Source organism: Onychostruthus taczanowskii, unplaced genomic scaffold, assembly GCF_017590055.1.
Source record: "Onychostruthus taczanowskii isolate IOZ18803 unplaced genomic scaffold, ASM1759005v1 scaffold24, whole genome shotgun sequence".
NCBI lineage: Eukaryota > Metazoa > Chordata > Aves > Passeriformes > Passeridae > Onychostruthus > Onychostruthus taczanowskii.
In genome coordinates, this window is record NW_024499684.1 from 6,103,849 (window position 1) to 6,127,515 (window position 23,667).

General features: G+C 39.5%; 1 protein-coding gene across 2 annotated transcripts in view; it reads right to left on the reverse strand.

Annotated features, from left to right (window-relative positions):
• Positions 1-23,667, reverse strand: part of TBL1XR1 (TBL1X receptor 1) — a 110,759-nt gene that overhangs the window by 32,821 nt on the left and 54,271 nt on the right. The window contains exon 3 of one of the 2 annotated variants that reach the window (XM_041405714.1): positions 7,634-7,701. The exons of the other annotated variant lie outside the window; for it this stretch is intronic. The gene's annotated coding sequence lies outside the window, so the exon portion shown is untranslated. The remainder of the gene's footprint in view (positions 1-7,633; positions 7,702-23,667) is intronic. 2 annotated transcript variants of the gene reach the window in all.

Here is a 23,667-nt window from a genome sequence, read left to right on the forward strand (position 1 = left end):
CTCCTCTTCCCTTTTCATGCAGTGTCACCCTTTTGCAGCTTCTGCCCACTGCCCTTGCTATCTTTCCCGAGCTGGTGATCCATCTTCCAGCTTTCATCTCTCGATCTGACATCCGATCTCAAGCCTGTGGCCACACATTTGCCCTGGTTTTCACCTCCTCACCATGCACTGCCTACACATACTCTGCACTCCTAATCCCATCTCTCCAGAGCATTCATCTGTGCCTCCTTCAATCACTCCTTTTTCCACGTCCTTCTTTCATTACTTTTCCATTATGACACAAGTTGCTAACATTTTGCACAAATAAATTCTGCTGATTGAAAGAAAAAAAATTCAGTTTATCAACAACAGTGTTTTCTAGTCCAAGTAAACCCTGTTCCCTTTATTTGTCCTTGTTTGTTTAGCCTGGTGCCCTGAGTCATGTCCTGAACAGCCTGCAGGAGAAAGGCCTTTGTCTGACGCACTTCAGTGTATTTACCAGCATGGGTTCCCTCACTCCTGATAAGGAAGTTTTTTAATGTTGCCATAACAACAAGAATTCGAGGTGATTCTCGGTGACACCTGCACAGAGTAACCAAGCACAGCTCTGAGTTCCCAGCACCTGAACAGGTGCAGAAACTGGGAGCAGAGCAGGTCTGCAGAGCCAGCCAGCACCTCCCCTCTGCCCCAAGCCGCTGCTACAGCTCAGCACAGCGGGTTAGCTGGGCACCTCCTTGCTCAGGTCCATTGCAGACTGCACACCTAGAATGTTTGCACAACCAGCAGCAAAATAAAGAGACTCCAAATTGTGCTCTGTGGTGTGACTGGGGACTTGCAAGGCTGAGGCTGCAGGGATCCAAGCAGCCCTTGGCCCAGCAGTTCTGAGAGCAGTGAATTCTGCTGGAAACACTCAGAGCAGTGAATTCACCGAGAGCAGTGAATTCTGTTTGGAAACACTCATTGGTGGCCACTTCTGCCTGATGGTGCTGGAATAAGCTTTTTTTCCCAAAACATTGTATTTTTAGGTTTTATTAAGGTTGATATCATTACTTGGGTAGCTACATTAAATTTCTGCAGGTCTTTGGGGACTGGTTCCTCTTCCCTAGTGAACAAACAAATTAAAACTGAAAGAAACATGCATCAGTCTGGGCACAGGCAGCTCCATGAACACGACCTTGCCCTACAAAGGATCCACTCCCTCATTTACCCTGCCCCTCAGGTTCAGCCTGAACACTCCTCTCAGCTTTTTAAGCACCCACAAAGTTATTTGGGCAGGTATTATTTTCAGTGTAAGAAGTTGACAGAACTACTCCATAAATAATACTGACAACGTAAATGGAGCAGGAGAAGCATTTCCTGGAGTGAAAGGATGCTCTCTGTGTGCATGAGCATCTTTCCTGAACCCTACATTATTTTAGAAAACATCAGGGATTATCAGGCCCAGTGCAGCTTCAGCAGTGTTGAGGATATAAACATGTGAAAAAGAGAGAGGCAGTAACGAGGTGCTCAGTGCACAGAACAGGTCTTGAAGAGGCTTTGATCCATTCTAAACGCAAATAAACCCAGCTTATTTCCCCATAGTTAAGCCTAGGCTTTTATGCCTTTCCCATGAGAAAAGAAGTTTTGGAATTATGTACTCTGGCAGAATCTAATTTGGGAATAAATAATTTTTCTGAAATTCCTTTGTGATGCATAAAAGCTGCCAATTCTTTTCCTGAGGCAGATGTCTTGTTGAACAGTAACAGCTCTGAGTCCCGGGTTTCTGAAAAATTAAGGATGAAACACAAAACCCCTGTGAGGGAATACTATAATGGGGTGAAAAAGGAAAAAAATCCAACCTAACAACCCCACAGGACGTAGAGAAGATCCCTTAGTTACAATTTATTGAAATTTCAAGTCAAGAAAATATGAACTGTTAACAAGAAAAGATAATTTCCATCTTTAGTGGCCATTAATCACAGAATCAGCTGAAGAGCAACTACATCAGAACCTGCTACTTACTGAAGAGGAGGCCAGATTTCTTAATCTATTTTTAAATTTGGGATGAAGAAAAAGAAGAGGGTGCCCTTTGGACAGGGAAAACAATTAATTAGTTATACTAACAATGCTGGGGTTTGTTGTGGATTTTTTTAATTAAAAAAACCTTAAATATCACTGACATCTTAGGACAAGGTCAGTATTACTCATGAGTTGTGGATTAATGGCATACAGGTAGATTGGATTGGTACTTGTGAACAGATTAATAGCAGAAATACACTGCACTTGAAGCAAGATTTTCTCCATTTACCCAGATATTAAACATGCTAAAAATCTAAAAATTTGGTATCGAAAATATAGGCTAACATTCATCATATTTAGTATTCAAACTTTTCCACAGCCATGAAACACATCCTAAAGCCTGGAATAAATTAAATGTAAAATGACAAGTTCTTCTAGCCCCAATATGTTCACCTCAAGAGATTTAAAGACGTGTAACTCACAACTGACTGCAGCATTATGCATGAATGGAGTTCTAAAGAAAGCTTAAGAAAGTTTACCCTCACATTAAAAACGCAACTCTGCTTTGCCCAAGCAGTTTCACATCCACCTCTGTTCACCAAAGCAGCCTGAAACGAGCCTGTGGGAATCTGCAGGTAAACAACCATTATGAGTCCAGGATCTTGAAAAAAGTGGAAACCCCCCCACTTTTTGCCAAACCAAAAGTCCCAGATAACGTGTTTCTGCAGCTGGTCACATGAATGCCAAACCAGAATACGTGTGAACCTCCAAGAGCCACGTCTACTCCCACACTCCTGCACCATCCCTGCCCTACTGGTTTCTAATCTGCAAAAAAAGCCTCCTTTCCTCATACCACTACACCAATACCACCTACAACACCATCTTATTCTGAAATAAAACCAAAAGCAACACGAGTATGAAAAAGTGCAAACCACAGCTCTGAGCCTTTAAGGAGCCATCTTAGAACTACAGCACATTTTTGTTCAGGAATAATCAATGAGGACAAATGACAGAAATCAGTAAACAACATCAGGTGCAAAAGGGCAGTACAAAACGATTTCACCTACGGTTTTGTTCAATCATTAAAGACCAATTAGCAGAAAAAATATTAAATCAGATGTTGCTCATTTAAAAAAAAGATGCATTAATTAAAATGAATTTAACACTTACAAATTTATTTCAGAAAAAGGGTCTATGAAGTGGATCAGAAACCAACTGTATTCACTTTGGCACCTCAAATTTTAATTTCAGGTGAACTTTGAAGTTAGGCAGCTAAATTTTCCAGAAGCACCTAGATCACTTAGATGCCATATTGGAATTATTTCTAAAGAACAGGATGTGAAGTTCTTGCCTTTTGTGTCTACTTCCCACCAAGACCCATATCTCAAAAGCGATGAAAGAAATTAAGAAACAAGCACTGTCTGACAAACATTATTTGTGGTATTCAAAGAGGCAGAGCTCTTCTTACTTGTTAAACTTTAATTAAATATTAGGGAAGGAATACCCATGATCTCAGCCCTGCTACAGACACTGGGCATGGCCACTGAGGAGCAGGAGTGACTGCAGCTGCAGACAGCCCTGATTCATTGTCCTAGGCAGTGACACAGCATCGTCACTGTCCTCATCCTATTTTCCATCTGCAACCGAAAATACCAGCAATGTGCAACCAATGTAAAAAATTCCCATTTCTTTTGTCACTGCTCTGTATGTCAATCTGCAATACTGGTGTGATCTACCATGAAGTAATAGAGGAATAAAGCAACAGCAACCCCAACAACATCTCAGAGCTGCCAAGGCAGGAGGGAGGGAAGAGTGTTCCTGAGACAGCCTGGAAAAGGTGGCCAGAGTGGGGTCGGGACCACAGGGGTCAGTCACTAGGGCAGAGTGCTGCTTTACTTTTACAAAATCAAAGACTGGGCATTATTCTTGGGCCACCATTCTGTCATCATGGTCCTTTCAGGGCTCAGGAGGCAGTGAGGTGACAACCAAGGGACGAGAGGGGCGGTGCAGTGACCCTCGGTCCAGGCTCACTGTGGGACTGGACACTCAGCTCACAACAAGAGACCCTGGTGGGTACACAGGCAGCTCTACAAAAACACCTCAGCCCCAGGAACTCTGCAACAAGGGACAGATTGTTTTCCAAGCCTGCAAGTATTTCTTCCCTTAATTTATACAATTTTCAGTTTCTGCTACAGGAACCACCCTCAGTGCAGACACTGCATCTCTCCATCCCTACATCCTACTCTGTGCAATACTCAAATCTGACTGTGGAGGTTTTCATGAGCAAAACCTGGACTGTCTAGGTATTAGTGCTGTGTATTTTGGCAGAGACATCTCCATCTATATTAGCTATACCCAAAGTTCAATAAGAAGTTGTATTGATTTTTCCCTTCAAGCATATATATATTTGATGAAAAACTCACTCGTGCCTCCAAAAGCTGCCTAGACATTAAGCTGATCCCCCTTCTGCCTTCAGCATCTGCTTTTTTTTTTTCCCTCAAAATGAAGTTGTACCAGGGGTCTTTTGACAGAACATTAAGAATAGCATGTATGCTGAAGTGATATGCCTCTAATACATGGAAGAGGCACACAACACTGTCAGTGCCATCAGCCTCCTTGACCAGATTTTCCATACCCTGCAATATACCTTTTTTTTTTAACTGGGAACTGTTCCAATATCTGAATCATCAGGACAAGTCTTTTCTTTCACAGAAAGCCCTGAAAAACAAAAACAAGCTTCTTTCCTTGCCTGTAGAAATTGGGATATTTTGCCTAACTCAAATTATCCCACACTAAGGACAGCTTTGAATAAATGCCAAGTTCAGATAATTCATCAGTGCTTAAGTCTAAAGGCATATTTATACTACTGTAAAGGAAAAATTCCCAGAGATGGGATGATTGTGCCTGCCATAACACAGCCCCAGACAGCTCCTACACATTGCAAAGTCACCTGCATCTCTAGAAGTAATTGAATTGTTGATCTTAGAATATTAAAGCAGCACACCAAATGCTCCTCTTGCTAATTTGGCACTCTACAGAAGGTCTAACTGGTAACAGGAGCCTGAACACACCTGTACAAGAATATATAATGACATTCAAAAATACATTTAAAAGCAGTTTAAAAGAACACTATTTTGCTTTTCTGTATAGCATACAGGATATAAAACAGCTATACTAAAGCAGCCTGTGGTATATAAAGTTTTTGTTTTGTGAAAGAATCATCCTCCCAAGCTGTATGCAGAAACTTGCCTGAGTGCCTAACCCGTACATAAAAACCTTACATTTTAAAGCTGTTGGCTTTGTACAGTAGAAGCAGGAGAGTCTACTGAATAAACTCTTATCAAATGGGCTGAGAGTCACAAGGGATCCAATTAAGATAAAAAGTTCAAACCCAGGACATTTCCTCTTCTTTCTGACTGTTGAGGCCAACATCAGACATCTGTTCTCACTAATTTTTTAATTAATCCCCTTTGAAGCAAACTATTCAAAACCTGACAATACCTCATCTGTCCGATAAGGACCCCCCTCCAGCAGAAGGTGCTATTCTGAATTAAAATGCTCCTCCACTGATGCAGTTGGAAACACAACCACAGCTTTGTGTAGAAAAACCAGTTTTGCTGAGTCAAGCCAAAACATTAGCAGAGATGGAAATACACCCTGTCTTGTAACTGCAGGCCACTATTACACAGGCAGCTGCACTGAAATGGTCTGCAGCTTGTCCCACAAGTGACCTCTGCTCTGCTTTCTGCAGAATTAAACAATCACAGTAACTACTTCTGCTAGTTCAGTGTCAGACAAATTAGATAGGATGGCTTTTCACAAAAAGAAACTCACCATCTTTGGTTACCTTTACTTTGCTTCAGATTCTATGCACATAAAATTCTGCTCACCCACTTCCAGTAATGGGAGCATTATTTGAAAATAAAGAGATGATAGAGATGAAGAAAAGCCCATGACTTCTCCAGATGACATTATACTTTAATAAGTACTGCATAAATTGCTCACAACATTTTGAAAATTTTTCAGTATTTCTCAGACTCCAAAGAGCTCCCACCATCTTTCATTTGTTACAATATTTATAAAGCTATGATGTTTTTACTTTGCAGAATTGCCATTTAACATTCTTGAGTGATGCTACTCAAACCTTCCCAAAGCCATTCCTCTCCTGTAAATCTGAAAGCCCATTTTCTGCCACTCCAAGACTTAGAAACCCTAAAGTAAGCCTACATGCATGAGTGGTGCATGCTTGAGGCATTATGGACTTACAGGACTGGAATTCACACAATGTGAGTAGTGCCATGCCCAATTATTTTAGATAAACCAACCTAATGCCATGGCAGAAAGGAAAATGGCTTCATACTTTATTCACTCACAACTTCCAACACCTTCTGCTTCCTTCATTTATCAGTCCAGAAACTTCTCAAGCAAGGACACCCCTCTCTCTCCTCAATATCTCCAATACCTTATCTGTTTCTTAGCTTGACCAGAAAACTGCACTGAGAAGTTCTTGTGGACCCCATCTTGTTTTTAGAAGGTACACATGGATACAGATCAATCCAGAAGGATATTTAAACATACTCCAGCCTCACTGCCTTCAAGTGCTCAAGTGATGTGCTGGAGCAGAGCCAGTACCACACTACCCTGCGAGGCCACAAGGAACACCAGAAATATCCTTCTCTTCCTTGTGGGGGTCTACTTGCAAGGTAAGGTTTGTTAAAACAAATTCCCTCTGTGTTGGAGGGCACTCTAATGACCTAAGACAGCACACATAAGAGAGACTGCCAAAAATTTTAAGGGATTGAAAGTCAAAAAAAAGAGGGGGTGCAGGGGAAAGAAAAGACATCTGCTACACCCACAAGACATTTGTTAAATTATGGTATATATTAAAAATTCTGCAGATACAAATGTGGTCTCAGTTATCTCCTGCTGAAAGCACAAATACTCCACTGTGCTCTTGCACAATACTTGAGCATGGCTGCTGATGGCCTGGTGAACAAGGAATTTTCCCTTTCTAAGAGTAAGTATAGGTAAACTCATCTCCCCTGTAACTCTAGCCATGGAGAAGAGATAAGAAAATATATTTAAGGAAAGTTTCCAAAATCAAAATAAATTATATAGGGATTGCAGTTACATACATTTAAAGAAAATAACTGCAAAATCATGACTGCACATCACATTTAAGAAGACACTAATAACAGCACACAGTCTGAATATTTACCCTCTGAACCACACACTTATTTTCCTTTGGGAAGACAAGACTTTAGCACTTGAAAAAAAACATACTATAATCAAAATACAGTAATTTTACACCCCTTTTTAAGAACTGATACACACCAAGGCAATAGTGACTCCACACTTCAAGGAGACAATACAGTTTTTACAATGTGTTTTGACAAAAGGTCTATTTATTATTATTTCCATACTGTGAATTGATGTGTTAAATCATAACTCTCAACAAAATGAATATGGATTTACACATGAGACACTAACAGCTCCAAAAGGAGCTGTTAAAGAATAAAAGAACACAATGTAAGGATTCAGTGAACTGCACAAACTGATACCTAACAAATACTGTAAATGCACGTAATACTAAATTGTACCAAACTACAGTCCACTTTTATGACAAATAAATAGATAAATCATTGAGTGTCCTTACCAGAACTACTCTCTGAAACCCCACAAAATTGTGATGTGGCAGCAGTACAGCCCTTGGTATTACACCACCTGTAACACAAACCATATTATGATAGTTTCTATCAATATTTATTTTAAAGAATGTAAAAAGGATAAAAGCTATTTTTCTACCAGTTTTTTACTGAAAGAATTAAAACAACATTCAGTTTCCTACTGATAACAATATATGCTTAGTTAAGAAAATAAACAAAAATTAGAGACCTTAATTATTTACATGGAATTTATTTAAAAAACAAATTAGTCACAGTTTCAACTCTATCCTCTTCTCACTCTTTTAGATGAAAGCAGATCACCACCACAGAACAGCACATTAGCTTCAAAGGAATTTCTGTTCTTTTTGTCTGTCCACATTGACAAAGGGGAACTTTATGAGACTCCAGAAAAAGTTCACAAAGGGGTAAGTATTGATGCAATAGATATTGCAGTGTTAACCAATACAAATAAAATGATTCAATAGGAAAATAAAAACCAGGAAACACAAGGCCATGATCAAACCATCCTGTGTTTTCAAAAGTGACCATTCAGGAGCTGAATTTCACACCAACAAATTATAAAGAGCCAGTTATATGAACAATCCTTAAAATATCCTCATGAAGTTAATTTCTACAGGTGACTTCAAAATTTAAACATTGTGCACCTGCGATCAGAATAATTTCTGATCCTGTATTCGTGTACCATGGTGTCCTACCACCAATACTCATTACAGATTAAATCATTAGAAAGTGATCTTATGTAAACTAAGGGATTAAGGAGAAGATTTGAAAGCGGAAGCAAAGCAACACTGTCTGGGCACCACAAGAAAAGAATCCACATGTCAAAAAAATGCTGTTTGAAGCAGGATGCACTCAATAGTGAAACAGCCAACTCTGCCCTCTGGAAGAGGATCTGGAAAGGAACAAACAAGTTTCTAAGTACTAAACTCCAGCTACAAAGGCTCACAAAATACATTACAAATAACACTAAAACTTCCAAAGCATCCCCTTAATACTAGGATTAAAACCAAGGAAGGCAACACATGCCTTAAACGGGACTTAGCATTTCAGACTTTCCATCATCCTAAAAGCAACCAGTGATCTCTAAGAAACCCTCTGCTATTTAGTCTGTTGCTAAGCTCAAAAAGACTTGAATTTTTTTTTCCTCTTTTGACTGGGGAGCCACAGAGTATTTTGGTCAGTAATCATTTTCCATGTGTTAATTCCCAAGAGAATAAAGTAAACGTCTCCTCTTTCCCTCCTGAAAAGCCTCCAACAGCCAAATGGACAAAAATCTCCAAAAGCATGATAGCACCATCCTGGACTGGAAAAATGTCCTGGTCCTCCTTCAACACTGACAGTAGTTCACAAGAACTAAGTGAAAAGGTCCTGACCCTGCATTAATGTAATTTTAATTCCCTGCTAGGCTATTATGTACTGCTTTGATCATTTCTACAAACCTAACTGTACATGCCAACTGCATTGCTAAAATTTGATTTGGAAAAAACAATCAGAAGCAAAGTTTAAAAAGCTCATAAAATTTTAACTCCAAGTGCAAAAGGTCATTAAAAGGGGATGTTGATCCTGCTGGTTGAACAAACAAGACAGAGCAGTAAGTTTCAACTTTTATGCTTTGAACCTTGTACACTTTATGTTTACATTAAGGATTTTTCATTCATTTGGAACAAACTCTGCTCAAGTAAATAACTGGAATTACCCCCAAAATGAGGCCAAACAAGAGAAAAAACCCGGAGGCCCTACAGGAGAGCAGAGAACCACCACACCCTCAAGAGTTGCTGCTTTAAGAGGAATTCCTTTCCTCTCCACAGTTCCCCGCAGAGCACACACAGAAAACACAAAACACACTGAACACAGAAATTCACCATTGCATGAACCTCCCTACAACAGCAGAAACCTGCTCCATTCCCTCAGCCATGCCATGGAGAGGGCTGAGGGAACAGCAACAATTAAATACGTGGCCTAACTTAACAGGGCTTTTAGCAATGACTAAGCAACAAAAGTAATTTTTCAGAGGGATCCTGACAGTCAGCTACTTCTGCAGGCACTTGCAGCTCGTAACACCACCATCAGAGATCCCTTCAAATTATATTTTTCATGTGTTTCAAATTAATAAATAAGAGTAAAAATTATTGCATGTGCTGCAGAGACACATTACTTAAAGACTATGTATTCATTTATTTAATCTTAGTGATGTGAATAGAATTTGTGGCAAAAAACCTTTCACATGCAGTGAAGGATGTAGGATAAAAACTTCACATTTAATTATATTTCTACCAAGTGATATGTTGAAATGAAGCCCATCTCAGGGTGCTCACCTACAATCACATGGCACAAATTCCCTTACTATATATATCTATTCTTCAGCTGTGGATTGCTTCATAGTTACTTATTATTTTATTTTTCTTATGAGATGCCTATCTACATGTATTTCAGAAACCTGAAGAGAATCAAACTGTAAACCTACAGTCTCATTAAAGAAAAAAAAAGTTGAACAAGAGAGGAAGGAGTAAAAAAATTTTCCAGCCTCAGGGAGAGGACTAGAACAGAAAACACTGCAAAAATGTGCAGGGCTTGAGAACCCAACATTTTACGTGATGCTAACAGGCAAGCTTAACAACTGTGTCTGTTACTAAAACGCTCACACTCCATAAGAATTTGTGCATCGTGAGCATGAAATCTTCCCCTCTGCAGCTTAAAATATCTATGCATTTAAAAACCATCTGCAAAAATAGACATAACTTCCCCACTGCAAAATTAATTAGAGAGCAGGAATTTCATCTCACTACCACCAATACATGTGATGATGCCACATGTAAACACATCGCACTTGCTTTGGCACTGGAGAGCAACAGAAATGGTAAACTTAAGATTCTGTGAAAATGTCACTTTCTCGAAGCAGCTGATTAATATCAGTGAAGGTGGAGGATGGGCACCGAGAAGGCCATGCTGGATTAACCTGCCACTAGAGCGTGCTCCTTGATCAGCATGGAGCCCATTTACCCACTCCATTGCTGGGGTTTTTTCCACAGCATTTTTTGATTTTTCTTCTCTTCCATTTCTTTTAAATGAAATCCCTACTGCTGTTGGATTGGGACTTAAGTATCAATTTTTAAATAAAAAAAAAAAAGTAAAAATAATCAAAAGGGTTTTTTCAACAAACAAACAAGTAACTTTTGTTTTTTAAATGACTGACTAGGGTTGTGCTTATTTTGATTTTAAACCATACATAGTTAGGGAAAACAAGACACAAAGATAAACTATGTGGTCATAAAAAATACTGATGTGCATTTTATAAACTGAATGTGGCCCATCAGGGAGAGAGGAATTACCCACTTTTAGGAAGTATTGTTGACTGCTGCCTTCCCACTAGACCACCTGTTAATAATATTTGATATTGTTTTCTTTCTGTATGATGAGTATGACTATAAATGAGATACTTGATCTGCTTGCTACAACTTATTCCCTCTAATGCCTCTATTTCAAAGACCATCCAACCAACAAATGACACCAGCCTCAAGGCAATGTCCCAAGTGAATGTGCATCTCTGCTGCTCTTCCTTATCCACTGTCATTTCCATAATTCATCCTCTTAACGATTTACCAAGTGCAGAGGATATTTTCAGAGCACATCAAGGGGGCTCAAAAAGTCTTATAGCTGACTGACTGCCAAGGGCACATGAAGGAAGCAAGAAGTGTGTACAACTATTTTGGAAACAAGATGTTGAAATTCTCATTCTTTCCATTTGACAGATATTCCAATTCTTTGGCCTAACCATAATGCATGCTATTTGGCTTAAAGCATTTAAGTTTTATAAGGATGTGCTTATTGAAAAAATCAAACACAGGAATCATTTTTACAAAACTGGAAGGCAGAAGTATTTAATTTTTAAAGACTGCCTCCAATAGTACTGTTTCATGACTGGTGTTGCAAATACTACAGCCAGTATTTTGCATACTCATTAAAAATGATGTCTGGAGCTTGCAGTTCTTTTTCAAAAAAAAAAAAAAAAAAAAAAAAAAAAAAACACCACCAAAAAACCCCCACCCTTCAAAATGTAAGCCACTCAAAAGCACTGTAAAGCTGGTCATCGTTCTCATTCCTGAAAATCCTCCATTTTACCATTTTAGAATTTGGTAAATAAATATATTTTTCTCTTTCCCCCCCCCCCCCCCCCCTTTCTCCCTTGCCACTCTACACAATCTCTAGCAGCTTTATTTAACGCCATCAACCAATATCACTGTCAGCACTCCCAGAGCAGAAGGCTGCTCTGTACTTTGTGCCTGCCTCTGAATTCATGACCAGAGATTCACCCTCACCACGCACAGAAAAGGAGCAGCCTTCATCTTCCCATTTACCCCCATTAAGTCAGTGCCATCATGTTCTCCCAGGAGAAAAGTGCAAGAGCTGGAACACCGCAAGCGACAGAAGCCAAGGGCACTCAGAAATGAGGTCTGCCCTTGCTGCTCTTGGATGTGAAAAGGAAAGCTCCAAACTGCAGGGCAGTGACCGTGTACTGCCAAAGTCTCCCTTCTTTTTGAACAGATACCAGGTGGCTGGGATGGAGCACATACCTCAAACTGGGCTTTAATTTGCTTGGAAATGCATGTTAAAATAGCGGGACTTGGTGCTAAACTGGACCAAAAGCAGGTTGTATCATAATTATGTCATATCTAATTAAATCCATATCACCAAAATAGAGAATTACCAGCATAGATACAAATGTCACTTGGCAGCCACAGTGATTCCCAAACCTGCAGCTGGAGCACAGCTCAGGACAGAAAAGTGTAAAAAAGTTACTGACTGAATAGCCTGATTGCTAGAATGTCATAGATTTTGCTTTGTTTTATAGTGTTGTAGTAACACCTTACTCCAGGGAACAACGGTTCTTGGATTTCAGAGATCCAGTTCAATTGGTACATGGAGTTATCATCACATCGACGGCTCCTGCACTCTGCCAGGAGACTTGAGCTCAGGTTTGTAGTGAAAATAAGCAGGCAGCATTAATCTAGTTACCATTTATATATAAATTACAGTTAACCCCCCCAAATCTTAGCTTTAAAAGTGTCAGCCCTAACAAAAGATTGTGACTGCATCTGTCAGCACTAACAGTAAAAAGAAGGAGCCTGACAAAATCTTAAATGTTGCTCTTGTAGCCTGTCTCTCCTCTACTCACAGAGAAAATCACCTTGGGACTGATGGACTCACAAAGTCCACTAAACAACTCAAACCAGACCTACGCATGCCCACTCTGTGGAAAAGATTTTGACAGGAAAATAATAGTCAATTTTTCTTCAATTTCGCAAGCATTGCAGCTGTGTATTGCTTTATAATTTAGTTTATTAAAGGCAACAACTGTCAAAACTATACAAACTAATTTGTTGTGCAGCAATTTTACATTATTGGAATCTTGTTATAATCTGACTAATGCACACGATCACCTTCTAACCATGCCTATAATTGGGTTCTTGGCTCCACAGGCCTGAAGACAGTAATCCAAAACATCTTCCAATTACGCTGAAAAATATGCATGTTTGTGGGAAGTTACATCACTTAATTTTCAGACTCAATGGCCCTTTAATAATATGAGGGGGGGAAAATGTTTGTGAAAGGACAATTATTTGTGGTGTTACACAGAAAATTGTGTGTTTGTGTAGGAAAACACCACCTCAAAACCTATAAACACCAAAGCAGCACTAGCAAAAAACTTATGGAACATAAGAGAAACTAAAGCAAAAACAGTAAAAAATCCATTCAGATGGAAGACTGTATTCCAAGTCTATACATCCAAACCAAACAAGGATCCCAGCCATTAAAAAGTCCATACTTTAAAATTCACGTATGTATGAGAGTCCCTCATGAACGTCACTTGCTTATTTCCAACACATGAACTGTCTATTGCTCCTGCTCACAACCAGATGTGAAGTTCCTTGAATTTATTGGTAGATCAGAAGCAGTTCAAGACACAAGAACCTCACACAGGAACCATTGCTTCACATTTCCAGTGTCTGACAGACACTACCAGGACTGACAGGTAATTTTTAAGATGCCTGAAGTGTTGTGACCTGCTATGTTATTTGACAGACATGGTTTACTATTTTTAATACAAAAGATTAGCAAGTAAATATTACAAGGGCAAGCAGGACTGCCCAGCTGTGGATATGCTTTTTACAAAGGAGAAAACACTGAATCATTAGGTTGGAAAAGACCTTTGAGATCATCAAATCCAACCTACAACATAACACCATGTCAACACATGAAATACAAGATCATTTTTGCCATTTCTTTAATATTAAGAGGGGTTTTTTATTGCTAGAGAATAACAAAACATCTATAAATCTTGTCAGATTAAGACTGCACCATGTGATGAGTTCTCATTATTACATGAGGATCGACAAGAGTATATTAAATGCTGCCTGCAATAAGCATGTACACAGAGAAAAGGTTCCCTGAGTCACAGGGAACTGAAAATAAAAACATGAACTGTCACACAAAAAAGAGTCAGAAAAATATACAGGGACAAAAACTTCAAAACAATCCCCTGACAGTCACTTCCAACATGCTTCAAACTGACTCTGAAATTACAGAAATCAGAGAATTCAAAGCTGATGTGTCCTGCAGAGTTTAAACTCTGTGTGCCTCATCTGGCCCCACACACAACCCTGAGCACCATGAGTGCACTACCGGTGTCAGCTCTGTCCTTTGAGCTGGACAAACACTGCCAGCTGCATTTTATCAATGGACAACAACCTCAAGCACTTCTTGAAATGGCCTGGATCCCAAGTGATGCCTGGAACCAACCTCCCCAGCTAAGATTCCCACATCTGTGACTCAGGATTTTTGGGATTGGTTCTCTGATCAGAGCTGCCCTCTGTGCAGCAAAGTACATAAGAGCCAGGAAAAAGAAACTGCCTCCACTCCTCAAAAAACCCAACCAACCAAAACCAAACAAACAAAACCCCAAACAAACAAAAGCACTTTGAAATTGCAATCTCTGGGTATCTGTAGGAGAATGGAAGGAGGAAGCTTGCTCCAAGGGATCTGTCTGTTCACAGCTGTTTGATTCACAGCAATGACACTCTGAACTATGCTGGAACACAGAACACAGCTTTGGGGAGACCAAATACAGAAGAGCTCAGCACCTTTGGAAAGGCACAGAAGCTAAAAGCCCCACACAATGTTTCCTCTATCATCAATGCCATGCCCTGCAACAAGCAAACAGCTGCAACCCCCACCCACCCTCTGCAGGTATTAAAAACCAGAACACTGATCTGCTTGTTGTTACACATCTGCTGCTAATATGGGCTCTTCCCCATCCTACAACAAATGCTGAGAAGACCTGAATGCAGCAGATGCAGCGTGTGGTTGAAGGGAGCATGGGTGCTTCCACAGGTAACTGCAGCAGGGTTTTAATCCAACCACAGGAAACACTTCCTAGGACACAGCTTAAACCTCCTAGGACAGTCGCTAAATGAGTAATGCAAACTCTAGAGACAGAGGGAAACTATTTTTGTACCCTGTGAGTTGAGCACTCACAGCAAAGTTATTCACACAAGAGGGATGAGATGCAAAGAGAACACACACTAATTCCACAGCTAACAGTCAAGGCCCAGATAACACAGCACTGCTCTATGGAGTTTGGTGGAATACATTTAAAAATGTTGGGCTATGTGACAAAACAGATCTAAAACTATCAGGCATATACAAAGTACAATGAATCTCTCACATAGTCTTCCTGTCTTATTATCAATTCAATTAAGAATTCATTAAAAAGACAAGTATCACATATGCTTATTAATTTACAGATGAATGTGAGTACGAGAGAGAAGGCAGGAGACAGGAGGAATAGGTAGAAAAGACAAAACCCTATGCTGAAGTTTGTCCCATCAGAGCAAACAAAAACATCACATCTCTTTGGTATAGTAACACACATGCTGTGAGAAGAAATGAGCACTTGAATGCATGTTTTATTCTGATCCCAAAGGATCAAGCTGCCTGTGAGATGCTCCTTCTTATTTTATCCCTCTTCATTTTGTCTATGAGCTACACACTTTCAATAGAAGCCTAAAAACTGCTCTATATTCTACTTTAAACAGAGGATACATACGGGAGTGATGCTGATCAGGACTCACAAATGCAGGTGAGTTGTAGACAATGCATCACTGGCTTTCCTCTTAGGCCTTGCTTCAAGAGGGAGACTTCCCTCAGTGGTTGAAGTGTTATTACTGTGAAATTGCCATCCTCAAAAAGTGGATTTGAAGAACATACCAACTTTGCTATCAATCTTTTGATTGCAAAGCCTGAATGTTACCAAAGCAAAAGTTTCAGAATTAAACATATACGCAAAGAAGGATACACAGCATAGATGAATAATAGATGCCTATAAATAAGCAGAAAAATAGACTTAAAATATCCACATAACTATTAATTAGTTATTAATATTAGATCACTGGTCTATTTCCTTTCAAATTAGCCACCCACTAGCAAAATGTCAATTGCAAAACAAGAGACTATATTTATAGTACAACCTACTTTGAGGTTTGAGCGACATGTCAGCCACTGCTCAATTACAATACCCCTATTGTGTGCCTTTCCAAATTAATACCTAACTTTCATTACAGGCAACTATATGTACAAAAGCCATGTTGGATTTTAATAGCCTTTATTACATCACATAAGCTGGTGCAAACATTTTTCCATCTAGAAGTGTATGCAAAAGAAAATAAGAAGCAGAGTTAAGTAATACACTGGAGTGAAGCTGGGTGGGACACTGGACACAGTGATGCTAGGAGGAGTGTCCAGGAGATGGTAATAAGAAATTCCTGCATCTGATTTTATTATTTCCCAGAAAAAGGTCAGTTTTGATTGCTGGTACCACCAGCAGTGCACCGTGAGGTGCAATGTAGGATACTGCTCCTTCTTTAGACTGGATTTAAATGGAAGAGTCACCAACAAAGTGGAAAACCCCAAACTCTTCTCACAAAACTTGAATGAACTGGGGACTTTGGAAGAGGAGCGTTACATTTTTAAAGAATATTACCTATTTCCCTGAGTTTTCTTTTAGTTTAGGTTTTGTGATTTGCCCTGAAAACAGCTCTTCTCCCTTTATCTCTCCAGATGCCCCACACTATCTGCAGAAGAGCAGAAAAAAGAGCATTCTGCAGCGGATGCTCAGTGAAGATGGAAAGCTGGCAGGAGAAACCCTGCAAACACATACTGAATTGCCTCAAGCCTTCTGCTGAGAGAGAAGCAGGACTCTGTTTCGGGTATGCCTGCCACAGAGAGAAAACAGAAATGGAGACAATTACATAGAAACAGCTCTTGAAACAAACTTAAGACTAAGGAACATCATCCCATCAACAAGAGGGGACCTGTATCCATGTTTCAGTGGATAATAATTCATTTTTACACTTGTACAGCAGAATAAGTTGGAATACTCAGAAATGTTGGAAAGACAGACTTGAAGAGAAACACAGAAATCATTGCTGCTCAGCTTTTCTCTTGGTATAAAATCACATCACTTCCCATCAGCTTGCAGAAGCACACTCCTAATAACGCCATTTACAGAACTTCCTTCTACAGATAGCTCTTTGAATCTTAAATTAAAAAAAAAAAAAATCCTCCTAGCCTCAAGATTTACACAAAACCAGGAGGCCTCTACCAGCTGTTTAATTTCTCATGTATTTATGCATACCAAAGCACTTGTACAAAGAAATCAATTTGAGCTGTAACTAATATTGCACGTTGCCAATTCACCTTTAAATCCAAGGGGAGTGAAGAGAATCCTGAGTTATTAAGATCATAATTTGCTGTCTGGGAACAGGATAGTCTGTGGTTTTCCATTTCCTAAATTTTTTTTTTTATCCTAAAATTCACTCTAAAACTATAACTATTAAAAAAATAGAAGAAAAAAAAATCAAGAAAAGGAAACAGAATCTGAAAGAAATAAATACAAAGCTAGCTGGGATCCAGAGTCACTTTCATCATGTGGGCTATTTTTGTATCCATTGTACACTTTATGTTTTCTAGTAACTGCCACACTTGTAAACAAAAAAGCTGCAAGGCACTCAACAAGAAGGTAAGAAAGAAGACATGAATGTGGTTTCCTCCATCCCCTGACAGGTTTTTTCTTTATACACACTAAAAATATTTAAACCTTAAGGAGATAATTTAAAAATGTTCAGGATTAAAGTGGGCTTGACCAACTAAGTAAAAGTCTCTATTATAAGCAAATTTCACTCCAGCAACAGCTGTAGGAATCCACCTGCCTTATAGTTATGAATAAAAACTGGATCCCAGCAATCAACAGCAGTTTTGCCTCTGCAGCTGTAACACCACAACCACCCTCACAGGACCCTGCTTTATATAAAACCAGCACCAAGTCAAGACCTAGTTCATATATTCTGATTTTTCTCCTATTCCAGATCATTTTAATTGCAACACTCATATTAGAACTTGCAAACACTGTCAGCAGTGAGAAAACATTATTTTCTTTTTTTTTTTTTAACTTTTTTTTTGTTACACTTACCCTAGGCAAAATCTACTTTACCGAGGGAAGGACATATGACATCATTTTTTATGATTTCATTTAATTTTTAATAGAAATAGGGATAGAATTTAGAGGTTTGGGTATGTTATGGAGATGAAGACAAGTGGTTTTCTAGTAAGTCGTGCCTCATACAGATCACTCAAAAAATCCACATCAAAATTTTCTTCAAATTACAGGGGGGGGGGGAAAAAAAAATCAAGCAAACAATGCACACTTTACCCCTTTTACTGCCAAATTAACATCCTTTTGTAAATAGTACTTTTTCAGACTGCTATTATATTGCCCACAGGTTTCGTGACAGTGCTGAGGGAATGAATTTCCACCAGACAAACCACAGGCTCCACAGTCAGCCTAAGGTGGATCTCCTGGTAAGAGGAGTCTCCCTCCAAGATGCCACAGAAGCTGCCTTTCCGCTGAATTTAACCTAATTAATTGAAATTATTGTCACTGAGTATCCCGTTATATAACCACACGAACAATAAATCCTTTGCCATCGTGCTCTTCACCTGAATTGCAGCTGGGAAAAGAGCAAAATCCAATGACCCTGTGCACCATAGCAGGAAAAGCAGCCAGGGTCATTCCTGAACACAACCTCTGGATCACACGTGGGGTACAGGGAATGGATGGCAGGCAGAGGTACAAGGATGAGCCAGCACTGTCAACTGATCAAGGACTTGAACTTCAGCTCCTTTAATCTGCTAGAAAAGCTACTCAAAATATACTGAAAATGTTACTTTCTGCCTCAGGTCATGCGAACTGGTCTGTCTGTTCAGCATAGCAACACTGGGGTGGGAAGAGGCTCACTGTAGATACGCCACCAGACACAGTATTGAAAAACAAATATAGCTCATTTTGTCATGAAGAAAACTGAGAGCACTTCTAAGCAGTTAAAGGTTTGTAAGGCTTTCTAGGCCTGTCGTATTTTAGGTTCATACATCTATACTATAATTTTAGAAATGCTTTGAAACGTTAATAGCAGATCCGTTTTTGTTCCCTTTTCTATTGAGAAGCAAACTGTTTAAGCATTAACTACCCTTGACAATGCAATTAAAACCTGACCCATTTTCTAGACACAAACGATCTGCATTTTTTACAGCACAGCCATATGTAACCAAATTCATCTCTATTTACTCTGTCCCTCAATTCCACTTGTAATTCTGAAATGTGAGGAAAAAACCAAAATAAAACAAAAGGGTACCAGAAATCAGTGCCTGGGAGGAAAAGGAGCAGGTACTGTGCAGAGGAGGGGTGGCCACCCCCTCAGCTGTGATTCCATGACTTGTAGAGAAGGAAAAGTCAAACAAGTCTGTGTGCAAAGTTTTTATCACTGTTCTGCACTCTAAAACAGACAGCAAGCAAATTACAAGGCTACAAATCCAGGATTATATAAAACCAAAAAACCTCTGGCAGTCATCATCTTTACTACTGAGTATAAATCACAAAATGCACTGATAGAACCCTTGTAAAATCTCTGATGTGGTTTTATATACACTTGGATAAAATGGAGTGGTACAAAAATATCTACAAAACACACAGGCAATTAAAAAGCAACAAGGGACTTTACTCATTTCACTTAAAATGTTGCTGTTCTACTTCAGGTACGTCTCCCTTTGCTCAAGGAACTTTCACAACAACTAAAACCAGGTATAATGAACATTATTATTGCCACCACTTATTTGAATGACTGCATCATCCAAAAGATCTCTTCATAAGATGGGGCCCCCATTATGCTAAGGTTGCATAAACAGGTAGGACCTCGTTCCTGTGCTGAAGAGATTGTAATCTCACCAGACAAGGTCAATAAACAACACCAAAGGTCAACAACAAAGTGTCCTGTCCAGGACTTTTGTTGTTTTGTTTTAATATATATTAGACAATCTGCTACTCTCTCTTATGGACCAAAGTTCTCCAGAGAGTCAGTACCACTGCTGCTGCCAGGCGTGTCCTCCTAGCACACCCATTCAAAACAAAAAAAAAAAATTTCCTCTTCTGTGGGAGACAAAATACACCACTGAGGTTTTCAAAGATAATGGAAGTGCTGAGATGTAACACAGCTTTTCTGGAAATTCCTGAAAGTGTCAGTTATTACTGTCTTAAGATAAATACAATGTTGAATATTGTCATCTTTATCTAAATTCAGTAACTTCTCTGGCCAGTGGAATGAAATATTTTTAGCATCGAATGAGGATTAAGTGCTAGCCCTTGGTTTATTTTAGAAAAAGAGCTAGATAAAGTGCTATGTAACAAGTCTAACTGTGTCTGGAAAAAAACAGCAATATAGAGCTCGCAGTGAGAGAATGGGATTCTCTTATTTTCTAACCAGACTCCTACAGGCAGGTCCTTGCTGAGCCCCAGTGAGCGCAGCAGAAACACAGGCACTGAGCTACACCAGAGCTGAGCCAGCAGGGAAGTGTTTTGCAGGAACAGGCTGAGAGAAGGAAGGTAAAAGCATCACAGGAAAAGGCACTTTTTTTCTGTTCTTGGCTCTGGCTGTTGGGCTGAGTTAGGGAATGACTTATTAAACAGCTGAAGCACTAGAAATTTGCAGCCATTATCCTAGCGTGAGGCAAAACGTTACACAGGCACTTCTGCCTGGCTATGATTCTTTCTTCACTCAGCAAATATTTAGTAGGTTTAAGGTTCCCAAAACAAATTACTTTTTTCCTAGGTGTTACTGAAACAATCCATACAGCTTGCTTAGATTTGACTCAAAGTGATAAATAGATGCATTTTCTACAGTGAAGGCCACGCTTTAGAGACCCTACAATCCTCCTGTACTAAGATAAAATGAGAGAAGGAAAAAGCAGCAAAACCCCTACTTCAAAATGCTGCATTTTGGAGGATTTTATGCATTCACACATTACAACAGAAACAATTGTCCCCCTCCCCCTTTTCAGTATTTTCATTTTCATTTAACCCAAGATGTCTGTCATGAAATCCTCCTAGGAATTCATAGCAAGTTAAGGAACACTTTGCTTTTTGACAAATCCTCTATACTTAAGGAATGCAAGTGTTTCCTTCACCCAATTCTTCAACTAAGCTTCCTAATTATAGCACTCTTGCTGGATTTCAACATACGCTGGCAGAGGCGCTGTGTATCACACTGAATTTAAAGCTGAGGTAGCCACAAAACTGCTCTTCAAACCCCCTAAAACCATGCACATGGTAAGGCTGCACTGGCATTTCTCATCCCTGACACAGTGTGCAGTGAGCTTCTTGTGGAACTGAGCCACAGCATCATCTTCCCAATCGTCCTAAGTGCTACTCAGCTCCCATAAACTGTGCAGGGGAGGGCTGTGAATTCACCCACATCCCAAATAAGCCCTTTCAGCTGACCTCCAGGCAATTTTTCAGTTGACCTCTTGGCAATTTTCATGGGTGTAGCCAGAGAGATGCACGAGGCAAAGCTGGATTTATTTTAAATAAATAATTTCTCTGGCATGAATTAATTTTGCTGTGGAAGATTCCTATGGATATAGCACTGCAAATACACAAATGCCATGCTGCCAGGGCAAGAGAATAAGGAAGGAAGGGTGCTACTCTGTGACCCAGACCTCTTCCTGGGATGCCCAAGCTCCCTTCCCTACTCAGAGCACTCCAAACCTACAAACCACTGTGGATTTTTCACCAGACGAGTTACGAGTCACAAAAATATGTGGAACAATTGACTTCACTTAAGTTGCAATGCTTTTTTCTTCAAAAGCAAGCACAGAGGTTCCTAACTTATGAGTCCTGCATAGTTGACATCTTTTTAAGTTGATGTCACCCATCACAGCTGTAACTTGGCACTTCTAGTAACACTCTGCTCAAGATTTGCCTTTCCCGATGTTTCTCCATTCCCGCACTTGCAAAACATCCCACATCTATCTTGGGGTAACAACAGAACCTCAGGAACCCTAAAAATGAGTATTTTTTCCCCATAGGTTTGCTATGTATAGATGCCACGAGTTCTTTTCAGAATGATTTAGAATTTGCGCACATAACACTCCTTTTTCAAAGCATAAATTTAAAGATTTATGTAATGGATTAAATTGTCTTCCAAATCAGACAAAAAATGAGTCCAGGACTTGCTTATATGCTTCTGAATTTGCTGAACTATAGTGTTTCTGATCATTACACTGTTTTCTCTCAGGCTACAGTTTCTGCCCCATGTCCCAGCCCCCATGAACTCCAGACACTTGGACATCAGGACCAAGATATTTTAGAGGATCACATGTAACACTCATTCCTCTTCTAAATATGCCACAATCCACATCCAGCTATGGGCAGACTGAAATGCAGTCTGATGGAAACGGGAAGCTTTAACGGAGACAGCCCAAGTGCAAGTCAACCTCAATGGGGTAAACTCTGCAACTGCTTTGACATTGGCATTTTGAAAGGAAAAAAACCCCAACAAACAGTAGTTTATGTAGTTTGCATTATGATGAAAAGGAAATTCAATGGAGACATGTGAATTAAGAAACACAAGCCACCAAAAAAGAAAAAAAACAACCAACCAACAACCAAAAACACCCAAAACCCCCACCCAAAACAAAAAAAAACCAACCAAACAAAAAAAAAAACCCACCCAAGAAAACCCCAACCAACCAACAAAAAAAACCAAAACAAACAAACAAACAAAAACCCAACAAACAAACAAACAATAAAACTCACCAAACCACCACAAAACAAAATGGCAACAGTTGTTCCTGCGGACAATGAGGAGGTCAATCTGCTGAGAAATTTCTGTCAGCTTCAGCAAAAAGGATGTTAAAACAAAATTGGATGGATCAATGGAAGCTACTTTGCTCCACAACAGCCTATTCACCACAGCTCCCAGTATGAACCAAGAACTGGGATGTGCAAGAATCTGCTCACCAACTAGGGAGGCCTTTCAAACAGGAACCTCATAAACTGCAGCAGCATAGGAAAAAACTTTATAATAACCAAAATTGAACGGTTCAGCAAAAAAAGGATTTTGTTTTTAGAAAAAGTTAAATATAAAAGAAGCCAGGAATTCGACCAGGGGAAAGGTATGCCAACAATCTATTCTAAGCTGCATTTGCAGTCACAAATTCAAACACATACCAGTTACTTGCTTATCATAAGTAGCATGAAATGTGTACAAGAAAAGGCAGCAATGATCTTGCCGAAAGATCAGCACATCACCTTGGGGTATCAATGGTAGGAAATATTAAGTTGTATTTTATCTTCTATTTGGAGCAAAACCCCAGCATCCCTAATGTGGTTTCCACTTGCTATTTACATAATTAAGTCACCTCCTCACAGTTCAGATACCCTTACTTACTACTCAGGTTACTTCCAATTTACCAGATGGTCAGTCTCCAGAAAACACTATCTGAGCCTCAGCCACTTCTTGGTTAAATCTATTCTGATGGCTTATTAGTAGAATAATTTATCAGCTGTTAAAATAATATTTGTTACAAACTCGTTTTCTATGTAAATCAGGTTCCATGA